The 13261-nt window shown below is 39.2% G+C and overlaps 2 protein-coding genes across 2 annotated transcripts in view; both read right to left on the bottom strand.

Moving 5' to 3' along the window:
* The window catches only part of ECRG4 (ECRG4 augurin precursor), a 903650-nt gene extending 892353 nt beyond the window's left edge, over positions 1 to 11297 (bottom strand). The window contains exon 1 of the mRNA XM_050754237.1: positions 11294 to 11297. The gene's annotated coding sequence lies outside the window, so the exon portion shown is untranslated. The remainder of the gene's footprint in view (positions 1 to 11293) is intronic.
* GPR45 (G protein-coupled receptor 45) overlaps positions 1 to 13261 on the bottom strand; it is a 90803-nt gene that overhangs the window by 66680 nt on the left and 10862 nt on the right. The gene's annotated exons all lie outside the window — the stretch shown is intronic.

Here is a 13261-nt window from a genome sequence, read left to right as displayed (position 1 = left end):
TATGTGACGTGCTTTACAAATGCTGTTTCATTGAATCTTACAGCAGCTCTCCAAGGCACTGTTCATTATCCCTATTTTACAGATGAGCAAATGGAAACTGAAGCTGGTTATATAATGTGTGCAAGATCATAAGAGGGAAGGGGAGAAGCGTTGTAAGGACTGAAATCCAGCTTTGTATAAGTTCAAAGCCCTGCTCTTTCTAGAATGTCATGACTTTTCTTTTTTTTTTTTTTTTTTTTTTTTTGAGACGGAGTCTGGCTCTGTCACCCAGGCTGGAGTGCAGTGGCGCGATCTCGGCTCACTGCAAGCTCCGCCTCCCGGGTTTACGCCATTCTCCTGTCTCAGCCTCCCGAGTAGCTGGGACTACAGGCGCCCGCCACCTCGCCCGGCTAGTTTTTTTTTTTTTTTGTATTTTTTAGTAGAGACGGGGTTTCACCGTGTTAGCCAGGATGGTCTCGATCTCCTGACCTCGTGATCCGCCCGTCTCAGCCTCCCAAAGTGCTGGGATTACAGGCTTGAGCCACCGCGCCCGGCCGTCATGACTTTTCAAGCTTGCTCCAGCAAGACAAAAATGGCTTGTAAGCTTAATGGGGATGTTCTGCTGCTAAAATTAAATAATGATTTATAATGATAGCCTTGTCCCAATTTGCACAAAAGTTCACTGAGAGAATTTTCTTAATTTCATGTTTTTGTTTCTATTATTTTTTCCTAGGCTGTGGTGCCTGCCACCCCTTATCTGATAGTGACACCAACAGTCCCAAAAGGAATGAAAAATTAGGAAAGGATAATTAAAGACCATTCATGCTCTATTCAGTAGATTTTCTTTTATTGTGGAATGAATGCTCCCAATTTTGATTTCATGTTGAATTTGTGTTCCAAGATTCTCAGGGGCTCATGAAGGAGCTATATACACAAAGTTCACTAAAAAGGCGTCTGGACTGGCTGTCCTGAGGCCAGCCATCCAAGGGAGAGCATCATGGTGAACCCAGCTCCAAATTAGCAAGGACACACCAGGGTATGAAATTAATTTCCTATTCAGGAGTAGCTGGTCATGTTCCTGCCTCACCTTCAGCAACTAGCTTGTCTGTACTGGTTTCTATTATGGACAGAAACAGTCCTTGGTCACTCAATAAATCACTGATTTCTCACAGAAGGCATGTACCTTGTATTAAAGGAGGGAAATTAGGCCACTGCCTGAGAGCAATAGAGCAGTATTGTTAACGCTGCAAACAATTATATAAAAGCCAGGTCCCACTGAGAAGCGACCTCCCAGGACAATGAGGAAAGAAAGAAAGAGATTTGCAAACAACCAGGGCTGACAGGCCAATTTCTTCCTTCCTGGAGCCATTTATTCAGTTACCCCTTCATTGACTTCTCACTATTTACACAGTCCCACTCTGTGCTGTGCCAGACCTCTTGCCAGGACCCTTGATGGACAGGAAAGTGAGATTCTCTGCATCTGGGAACTTCCAGTTTGGTGGGAAACAGAGTAATAAACAGAATTTATATGACACTGTGCCTCACCTGCTCTGCTGGATGTGTGAAGGGGTCTGAGTGGGGGCCACCCAGGAGTATGGGCTCTGGGAGGAAAGAATATTGTATTTTCGTACTGTAATGATGCCCCAAAGAATCTCCAAATCTGATAAAGGCAACCAAAAAAAAAGATAGATTGAACTTCATCAACATTAAAAATTTATGTGCATCTAAAGACACTATTAACAAAGTGAAAAGGCGGCCAGGCGTGGTGGCTCACACCTGCAATCCCAGCACTTTGGGAGGCTTGGTGGGTGGATCACCTGAGGTCAGGGGTTCAAGACCAGCCTGGCCAATGCAGTCTACCAAAAACACACACACACAAAAAAATTAGCTGAGTGTGGTGGTGGGCACCTGTAATCCCAGCTACTCGGGAGGCTGAGGCAGGAAAGTCACTTGAGCCCAGGAGGTGGAGGTTGCAGTAAGCCAAGATGGTGCCACTGCATTCCAGCCTGGAAGACAGAGCAAGACTGTGTCTCAAAAAAAAAAAAAAAAAAAAAAAAAAAAAAAAAAAAAAAAAAAAAAAAAAATCAACATGAATAAATAAATAAAATAAAGTGTAAAGGCAAACCATGGAAAATATTTGCAATGCATATATCCAACATGGGACGACTACCGGAAATACATGAAGAGCTTCTGCAATCAACAACAACAACAAGCAACCCAATTAAAAACGGGCAGAAGACTTGAATAGGCATTTCTCTAAAGAAGATGTACAAGTGGCTAATGAGTACACAAAAATATACTCAACATCGTTCATCATGAGGGGAACACAAATCAAAACCACAACGAGACACTCCTCAGGCCTATTAGGGCGGTTACTATTTAAAAAGCACAGAAAATAAAAAGTATTGGTGAGGATGTGGAGAAACTGCAACCCTTGTGCATTGCTGGTAGGAATGTAAAATGCTACCACTGCTGTGGAAAACAGGGCAGCAGTTCCTCAAAAATTTCGACATAGAACTACCGTATGATCCAACAATTCCACTTGTGGGTATATACCAAAAGAATGGAAAGCAGGAATGTTTTCAAACAGCTCCCTGTACACCCACGTTCATAGCAGTATTGTTCACAGTAGCCGAAAGATGGCAGCAGTCCAAATGTCCATCAGTTGGTAAATGGATAAACCAAATGTGGGATATTCATGCAATGGAATATTATTCAGTCTTAAAAAGGAAAGAAATTCTGGCACATGCTATAACGTGTTCAAGTTTTGAGGACATTCTGCTGAGTGGAAGAAACCTATCACAAAGAGAAAGATACTGTATGATTCCATATATACGAAGTATCTAGAGTAGTTAAGTTCATAGCAGCAGAAAGTAGAAGAGCGGTGCCAGGGGATGGTGGGAGGGAGGATGGAGAGTTTTAGTTTTGGAAGATGAAAAAGTTCTGGAGATGGACATTGGTGATGGTTGCCTAACCGCGTGAATGTACCGCTAAACTGTACACTTAAAAATGGCTAAGATGGCAAATTTTATGTTAGGTCTATTTTACCACAATTTAAAAACATCTCCAAGTCAGAGATAGTGTTCCCTTAGATACTTCAGTTATTTTAGCCTTTTCTATAACAAAGAACACAGTATTCTTTTCTCTCTCAAATAAAGGCAAACAAGCTCTGTGTGAGAGGTAGTGTTCATTTATCTTCATTAATTCAAGAATTATTTAAATATTTGTTGAACTTCTCTTGTGTGCCAGTGCTTTCTTGAGCACTGGGGTTATAGCAATAAATGTGGATTTAAACTGGTAGAAATCGATGCACCTCTGACTTCTTCATGGTGTTGTCATGCTAGGGGAAACTAAGAACAATTATACACACACACATACCATATATGTGTGTATGTGTGTGTGCATACATATATATGTATGTATAAAATATATAATTGGAATATAGTTATAAAGGGCCTATATATCAAGGTCCCTTTTTTTATTTTCTATGGACCAATCTGAAATCTAAGGTTGTATCAATCAAGGTCCCAGAAGGAAATAGATGGTACACTCAAATTAGGGCAATTTGAGGAGGGTTCGTTTATTTATTAATTAATTTTTGAGAGACAGGGTCTCACTCTGTCGCTCAGGCTGGAGTGCAGTGGTCCGATCATGGCTCACTGCAGCCTCAACCTCAGGCTCGAGTGATCCTCCTGCCTCAGCCTCCAGAGCATGCCACCACGTCCAACAAGTTTTTTTTTTTTTTTGTAGAGACAGGGTCTTGCTATGTTGCCCAGGCTAGTCTCAAACTCCTGACCTCAAGCGATCTTCTCTTCTTGGCCTCCCAAAGTGCTGGGACAACAGGTGTGAGCCACAGTGCCTGGCCTTGAGGAGGGCTTAATAAAGGAGCTCTTCATGAAGATGTGGACTGGCTGTAGAGAAACCACATAGGGCGTATTTCAGAAACCCACACTAGTAACAGTGGAGCTGCTACCACCACAGGTTGTATGGCTAAAGGAAAGATAAAATGGTAACAAAGGCTGTCATGAGAGGAGGAGTGACTTTGGTGGAGGGACACAATCAGCCCAAGGCTACCCCACAGTCAGCTCAAAGCTACCCTACAGGTGGCCCAAGGCTACCCCACAGTCAGTCCAAGGCTACCCCACAGTCAGTCCAAGGCTACCTCACAGTCAGCCCAAGGCTACCCCACAGTCAGTCCAAAGCTACCCCACAGTCAGCCCAAGGCTACCCCACAGTCAGTCCAAGGATACCCCACAGTTAGTCCAAGGCTACCCCACAGTCAGTCCAAGGCTACCCCACAGTCAGCCCAAGGTTACCCCACAGTCAGTCCAAGGATACCCCACAGTTAGTCCAAGGCTACCCACAGTCAGCTCAAGGCTACCCTACAGTCATTCCAAGGCTACCCCACAGTCAGTCCAAGGCTACCCTACAGTCAGCTCAAGGCTACCCTACAGTCAGTCCAAGGCTACCCCACAGTCAGACCAAGGTTACCCCACAGTCAGTCCAAGGCCACCCTACAGGCAGCTAAAGGCTACCCCACAGTCAGACCAAGGTTACCCTATGGGGAACAAATACCCAACCTCACTCTCCTCCCTACTACAATTTTCTGCTAGTTCTTTAGTGATTCTTCAAATCCAAGGAGATGAGTCCATATAACTCAGAAGGGTAGGAAGTGGCAACACGGTGGGAGGTGGGAGTGGGGATGGGGACTTGGAGAGGCAGATAAAAGATGTTTCCCACCATGAAGAAAACATCAGGTGGGGGACCATCCTGAGCCTATCTCCAGGAAGCTGACTCAAGGTCAGGCCATCTTCTAGGAAGTAGGCAGTGCCAATGCAAAGGGAATCTGAACATTGTTCCAGCTTTGAGCCACCCCAGGGAATCAGGCTTAGCTCACTGCAGTCTGAGATTTGATGAGGAGGCCAAGACAATTTTACCATCAATCTGAGTGGGTGAGATTAGACTGTTCCAAGCACCTTGAACCAAAGTTTGACCCAAACTAAAGCCCAAACCACATCAAGACTGGATTCTTGTTGAGCAGATATTCACTTCTCACCATCACCTGCTGTGGGTGGGACAGATTTCCTTATCCTACATATTACTTGTTGCTTGCACTGCAAGGGAATGTTAGCAGACACAAGCAAGCTGAAACAAGCTGCAGAGATCTGCCTTGAGAACATGTGCCCTGGGTAACTACAGCCCTCAGTCTGACCTCCAGTTGAACGGAGTGTGGCAGATCCAAACCCAACCTGAAGTCAGAAGCCAGGCCCTGCTGATCCACAGCATAAATAAAAGTCCCACATCTGAGCCCATCCTAGGTCAGCCGAACCACAGTGGACCTGCAAATCCATGAGCATGAGAATAAATGTTTGCTGTTGTCAGCTACTGTGTTCTAGGCTTATTTGTTACATAGCATTATTGTGACAATTGCTGACTGATAATAATATGGCAACAGACTCTTGCATCAAGATCAAGAGAAGCCTGAAGCCAATCCAGGCATCTCAGGCCTATCTCAGGCTGCAGCAGACACCAATGCCCCTTTTCTACTGGGCCCACAGCAGCAGGCTAATCTTTCAGAATGACATGCTATCACATGGATTGCACTCTCCAGTTCCAGTGGATTTTCATGTAGAGGGACTCATTTAACCTCCCTTCCTCTCCCCATTTAACAGATGAGGAAACTGAGGACTAGAGGTGTTAAATGATTTGCCCAGATCACATCTGATAAAGTGGAGTCAGAATGATTTGTTCCCAGGAGTTTTAGCTCCATGCCACTGCAGAGAATACTCCTGGTCCACTCATTTTAGCTGCATCAGCTACCTGGGAGATGTGAACCAGTTGCCCATGGTTTAGAGAAGGAGAACTATGTCAGTCCAAATGAACAAAAACTAGAGTTACTAGAGTTAACACGTAAAAATACAGGGAGTCCAGTTAAATTTGAATTTAAGATAAGTGACATGTAATTTTTTAGTACGTCTCATGAAATAATTAGGACATATCTGTACTAAACAATTATTCAATGTTCATCTGAAATCCCATATTTCATGTTATGGATATACCACAGTTTGTTTAACCATTTGTCTGTTAAAAGATGTTTCCAGGTTTTGGCTGTTGCAAAGCTGCTATGAACAATGGTGTATATAAGGTATTTGTGCGCACGTATGTTTTCATTACTCTGGGACAAATGCCCAGGCGTGAGGTAGTTGGGTGGCAATGTAAGCATATGTTTAGTTTCTTTTCTTTTTTTTTCTTTTGGAGAAACTGCCAGATGATTTTCCAAAAATGACTGTAACATTTTAAATTCCCACCGGTGATGTAGGAGATGTTTCTTCACATCCTTGCCAGTATTTGCTATTGTCAGTACATTTTATTTATGTGCTTTGATAGGTGTATGGTGGCATCTCACTGTGGTCTCAATTTGCATTTCCCTGATATTTGATGATGCTATCTTTTCATCTGCTTATTTGCCCTCCATAGATCATCTTCAGTGACATGCCTCTTCATGTATGTAGCCCATTTTAATATTAGATTGTTTTTTTTATTTTGCTATCAGCTTTGGAGAGTTCTTGATGTATTCTAGATAAGAATCCTTTGTCAGACATGTGAGTTGCAAATATTTTCTCCCAGTCTATCGCTTGTCTGTTAGTCCTTTTGTAAAGGTCTTTTACAGAACAAATATTTTAAATTTTGATGAAGTCTAATTTTTGAGTTTTTTCTTTTATGGATTGTGCTTTCAAGTGTCATCTCTGAGAACTCTTCACCAAGCCCTACTACATTTTCTTGTAAAAGTTTTACAGTTTTACACTTTACATTGTAATCTACGATTCATATGAAGCTAACATTTGTATAAAGTGAAAGGTTATTTAAACCTTGATTTTTTTCCCCTGTGGATGTCCAATTGCTCCAGCACCATTTGTTGGAAAGATGATCCTTCCATTGAATTGTTTTTGCTCCTTTGTGTTTGATTTCAGAATCAGTTGCCGTACTTCTGTGGGTTTCTTTACGGGTTCTCTGTTTTGTTCCATTGATCCAAGTGTTTATCTTCCACCAATACCATGCAGGTTTTAATACTGTAGCCATATAATAAGCCTTGAAATTGGGTAGACTAGTTAATTCCATTTTATCTTTTTATAGAAAACAAAATTGCTTTAGCTATTCTAGTTCCTTTGCCTTTTAAAATAAATTTTAGGACAATCTTGTTTATATCAACAAAAAAATCTTCCTGGGATTTTGATAGAAATTGCATTAAACATTCACATCAATTTGAATAGAATTGCCATCTTCATTATGTTGAGTATTCCAATCCATGAACATTGCATGTTTCTCCATTTATTTAGATTTTCTTTGATTTCTTTCATCCATGTTTTACAATTTTCAGCATATTTATACATGTTTAAAAAACTTTTATACCTATTTCAATTTTTTAATTACTACAAATAGTGTTGTATTTTCGTTTACAAGTATTTATGGCTATTATACAGAAATGTAATTGATTTGGGTTAATTAATCTTTTATACTATAATATCACATATTTCTAGGAGAGTTTTTAAAGATTCTTTGGGATTTTCTACAGAGACAATCATGTAATTCTCCATCTGAGTGCCTTGTATCTCCCTTGCTTACCTTATTACAATGGCTTGAACTCCCAGTACTATGCTGAATGGAAGTCGTGAGAGCGGACATCCTTGTTTCTGATCTTAGAAAGCATTCAATCTTTCACCATTTAAGTATCATGTCAGCTCTAGGATTTTTGTAGATTTCTTTGTCAAGTTGAGGAAATTTCCTCTATTTCTTGCTTTCTGATAGTTCTAATTATGAATAGGTACTGGATTTTGTCAAATGCTTTTTCTGCATCAATTGATATGATTGTGTGATTTTTCTTTTTTAGCCTGTTATTATAGTGGATTACATTGATTAGTTTTCATATATTTAACCAGCTTTGCATACCTGGAATAAACCCCACTAAGTTATAATGTGTCATTCCTTTTTTATATTGCTGAATTATATTTGCTAATATTTTATAAAGAAATTTGCAACTATATTCATGGTGTTTCTTTTTTTGTATTGGTTGGTACTGTCTGGTTTGGGTATAGGATAATAATGACTTCATAAGAAAGATTGGGAAGTGTTCTGTCCTCTTCTGTTTTCTGGAAGGCATTGGGTAGAACTGGTGTCAATTCCTTTTTAAACTTTTAGTAGAATTCTACAGTGAAACTATCTTGGCTTGAAGATTTCTTTTTCTAGATATTTTAAATTAGGAATTCAATTTTCTTAAAAATTACAGGGCTATTCAAATTATCAGTTTCATATTGGGGCAGTTGTGGTACTTTGTGCTTTTTAAGTAATTGGTTCATTTCATCTAAGTTGTTAGATTTATGTGTATAAGGTTGCTCATAACATTCTTTTATATCCTTTTGATATCTGTGTGATCTGCAGTGATATGCTATTCATTGCTGATAATAGAATTTGTGTCTTCTCTTTGTCAGTCTTGCTAAAGTCTTGCTAAAGGTTTGTCCATTTCTTTTAATCTTTTTGAAGATCCACCTTCTAGTTTCATTAATTTGCTTTCTTCTTTTGTTTCCTAATTCACAGATTTACGTTTTATTTTTAAATTGTTGTTATTATTAAGATGAAGTTTCTCTCTGTTGTCCAGGCTGAAGTGCAGTGGCTGGATCTTAGCTCAATGCAGCCTTCAACTCCTGGGCTCAAGCAATCCTCCTGCCTCAGCTTTCCAAAATGCTGGGAGTACAGGCATGGGTCACTGTGCCTGGCTCTAATTCACAGATTTCTGATTGTATTTTTATAATTCTCTTCCTTCTGCTTGCTTTGAGTTTATTTTTGCTTTTTTGTTGAGGTGGGGACTTAAATCATTGATTTGAGATTTTTCCACATTTTCTAATGTAAGCATTTAATACTATAAATTTCCCTGTAAGTATTGGTTTAACTGTGTCCCACAAATTTTGATATGCTGTATCTTCACTTTGATTCAATTTAATGTATTTTCATTTCCCTTGAAGCTTCCTTTTTGACCCATGAATTACTTAGAAGTGTGTTGTTTTGTTTCCAAGTATTTAAAGATTTTCCTCTTATCTTTCTGTTACTGATTTCTAGTTTGATTTCATTGTGGTCAGAGAATATCACATTTATGATTTTAATTCCTTTAAATTTGTTGAGGTTTGTTTTATGACCCAGATATAGTCTATCTTGGTACATGTTCCATGAGTGCTTGAAAATAATGTGTATTCTGCTGCTGTTGGATGGATTGTTTTGTAAATGTTGATTAGGGCCCATGATTGGTAGTGTTATTAAGCTCAATATTCTTATTGATTTTCTTTCTAGTTGTTTTATCTGTTGTTAAGAGGGTGTTGAAAGCTCCAACTAAGATTGTGAATTTGTCTATTTCTCTATCAGTTTCTGTTCAGCTCTATCAGTATTTGCTTTACATTTATATACTCTGTTGTTTGGTGGATGCACATTTAGGATTGCTATTTATTTTTGGAGTGTTAACTCTTTTATCATAATGTAGTGTCCCTGTGTCCCTAGGAATAGTCTTGGCTCTGCATTCCACTTTTTCTGATACTAATATAGCAGTTTCTGTTTTTTAAAATATTACCATGGTATAATTTTTCCCATCATTTTATTTTCAATCTACTCACATAGTTATATGAAGTGGGTTTCTTATAGGCAGCATATAGGAGAATCACATTTATTAATCCACTTTGTGGAATCTGTCTTTTATTTGGCATATTTAGACCATTTATATGTAATGTAATTATTAATATGTTAGGGATTAAGTCTGCCATTTTGCTTTTTCCTTTCTCTTTGTTCTCTGTTGTTTGCTTTTCTGTTCCTGTTTTTGTTTTCCTTCTTGTGGGCTAGTTGAACATTTTTAGTATTCTATTTTTATTTATCTATAGTGTTTTTAAATGTATCTCTTTGTATACTTCTTTAGTCATTGCTGAAGATGTTACATTATAGATATACAACATATCATATTCAACTGGTATTGACATTGTACCAATTTTAGTGAATGTAGAAACTTACCTCCCTGTATGGTCCTTTACTCTTTCTCATTTGTAATGTCTTCAATATTCTACATACTTTGATAACTACGTTAGATCATGTTATAATTTTTATTTCCATCATCAAATATAATTTAGAAAACTCAAAGAAAATAAACATATTCTTTTTCCCTATCTTTTTGCTTACTACATTTTTCCTTCTTTCATACTGTTCTCTGATTCCTTTTTTATTTCTCTTTCTGTTTAGAGAAATTCCTTTAGCCATTCTCTAGGATAGTTCTATATTCTGTTATTTTACAGTACATCTGAAAATTACGTGATTTTTCCTTCACCTGAAAAGGTCTTGATTTCCCTTTATTACTGAGATATTTTCACTGGATATACAATTCTAGATCGACAGCTCTTTTGTGTCAAGACTGGAAACATATTTTGTCACTTTATTTTGGCTCCAGACAGAGAGGTCTGCTGTCATTCAAATTGTAGCCCTCCACCCTGCCCCCAATAAGTAAGGCATCACTTTTCTCTGGTGGCATTCTGGAGTTTTTCTTTGCATTTAGTTTTCAGAAATTTAATGATGATGTGTCTTGGTATGTATTTCTTTGGGTTTATCTTGTTTGGGGTTTGCTCAGTTTCTTGACAAAAGGCTTATCTCTTTGGTCAAATGTGGCAAATTTCCAGCCATTATTTATTTGAGTACTTTTTCAGCCCTGCACTTTAAATCCTCTTCTTCCTGGACTCCAGTGACATAAATGTTAGAGCTTTTTTTCCTTTTTTTATAGTCCGCAAGTCCATGAGCTTTTGTTCTTTTCTCTTTCTTTTTTTTCAGTCTACTTTCTATTATTCAGATTGGCTAGTTTCTATTTTTCTACCTTCAAGTTCACTGATTTTTTTCTTCTCTCCCTTCCATTCCACTGTCAAGTTCATCCACTGAGATTTTTATTTTACTTACTGTATTTTGCAGTTCTAAAATTTCCACTGAGTTCTTTATATTGTCTATTTTTACACTGAGATTTTCTGTTGTTTCATTTGTTTCATGTGTGTTTGTGATGCTCAGGGTAAATAATCACAGCTTTAAAATCCTTGTCAGATAATTCTAATATACCATCTTGGTGTTGACATCTGTTGCTTGATTTTTTTCATTCAAGCTGAGATTTTCCCCAATTCTTTGTATAATGAGTGGTTTCTATTGAAGCCTGGGCATTTGGGGGATTAGGTTATGTTGGAGAAGAAGCCATCATGCAACCTGCCACCTGCCCTGAGATTATCTAATCACTGCCCTGGGCCTGGAACTTCCCCCCATATGAAAGCTGGGTACTGAGCTGTTGTGTAGCTGAAGATTCTTCTTATTTATTAGAAAAATATATTTTCCTGCTGTGATTACACAGTAAGCTTCCTTGTACCGTTTACACATGTATCATATGGCACCTGGCCAGCCCCAAGATTGTATCTGTCCCCACCAGCAAAGAACAGGGTCTTTGCCTGCAGCAAGAGAGGGTTGTGTGTTCCACCCATTGCCCCACACCTGCTGGCCATGGGAGACCAGCACACCCTACAGATGTTATCTTGCTGCATCTTTTCTTCTTTCTGTAAGTACAATATTGTTCCAATCAGTGCCTTGAGTTTGAGTCCTCCTTGGCAACTCTGAAATCACAGCAGATGCAGTGGGCCAAGGTCTGTAGGCTCCTCTGTAGGCTTGTTGACATTGCTGTGCTTCTTGCTGTCCTCCATGTGGTGGAAATCCTCACTTGGGATTAGTAGCGGGATCTTCCTGCTCAACAGGTTATGAAATTCTGGGGTTCAAAAGGTAGGAAAAAACCCAAGGAACTCACTCTCATGTCATGCTTCAAGTCCTGAGATCCCTGATGGGTCTGTCTGCCTTCTTCCTTCCCCTTTTCAGAGTCTTCTTAAGTTCATCTTACACACAATGTCCAGAGATTTTAGTTTGACTTAGTAGGAAAAATAAGGACAACCATGTTGACTTCATCTTTCTGGAGGAAAAAAATCCGTATTTCCTTTAGTTGAACTGTCTTTCCTCTTGCTTTAGGAGTCATATCTGCTTCCACTTCCAATATTGGAACAATATTTAAAAGATTTCACTTCCTCAATACTCCCCAAGCTACAGGTATGCTTCTTTCCATGTTCTATGCTTTTGTCCTGTTTGGAAACTTATTATTTCTCACTTAGATCATTTCAATGGTTTCCTAACTAGTCTCTAAACTGTCAATCTCTTCCTTTTCTTCTAGTCTCTCCTGTTCTATAGATTATAACCAGGTTTATTTCCTTAAGCACAAATCTTATCCCTTGCTTCCCTTCCTCCATAAGTTTTGTTTTTAAAATAAATTTTATTGTATGTATTCAAGGTATACAACATGACCTCGATAACTTTTACCAGCTCATTACTGGCTACTTAGTAAAATTCGAACTCCTACTTGGGGTTCAAAGCCATTAATATAATGGTTCACCTCCCTGTTTACAGCCTTATCTTCCTCTGCTCTCACACAAAGTGATCCACTTCCAGACCTTGGACACACACTGTGCATTTTCATCCCAGGCCTCCACTCATGCTCTTTGTCTGTCTCAAGGAAACCTTCCTTGATTACCTAAGTCAAAACTGGTGTTTCCTCCCCATCCACAACCATATACTTTTGCTTACATCTGTCTTATAATCCATGTCATAGTTACAAGACACAATCTACGGTTCTGACAGGGTCTCTCCTCTTGCATAGAATCAGGCCTTCTTGGATTAGTGGTCTAGGAGGGAAGCAGACCCATCAACGGCTACAAGACTGGGCTGGTTGCTTGTGAGTAGGAGGTATAGTGTGGAAGCATCTGTTTACTTCTAGAAGGTGCACCAGTTCCAGGAGATTCTATTCTGCCCTGGGATTCTCTGAAGGTCCAGAAAAGGAGGCTTTAGAGACAAGTCCACTATGTATGTCTTGGAAGCAACTGTGGAGATGCTCTAAAGCAAAGCTCCCTGCCCTTCTTAGATTTATGACAAGTCTGCAATATGGGCAGTACACCCTCTGTGGCTAAAGCTGTTTTCTCTGTAAGCTAGGGTTTACATCTTACCAGCTGTGCAAACTCTGGACAAATTACTTAGCTTATTTAACTCATCTGCAAAATGTGGATAATTAAAGTACCTAAAGAGAATCACACAAAAATGCTTACAACAGTTCATGGTACTCAATAAATGTTAGCAATTACCATTTGCAATACTTTCCATCAAAGGGCCCTGAACAGTAGAGGAATACGAGGGATGA

Source organism: Macaca thibetana, chromosome 13, assembly GCF_024542745.1.
Source record: "Macaca thibetana thibetana isolate TM-01 chromosome 13, ASM2454274v1, whole genome shotgun sequence".
Taxonomy (NCBI): Eukaryota; Metazoa; Chordata; class Mammalia; order Primates; family Cercopithecidae; genus Macaca; species Macaca thibetana.
This window is presented reverse-complemented; position numbering and strand designations above follow the sequence as displayed.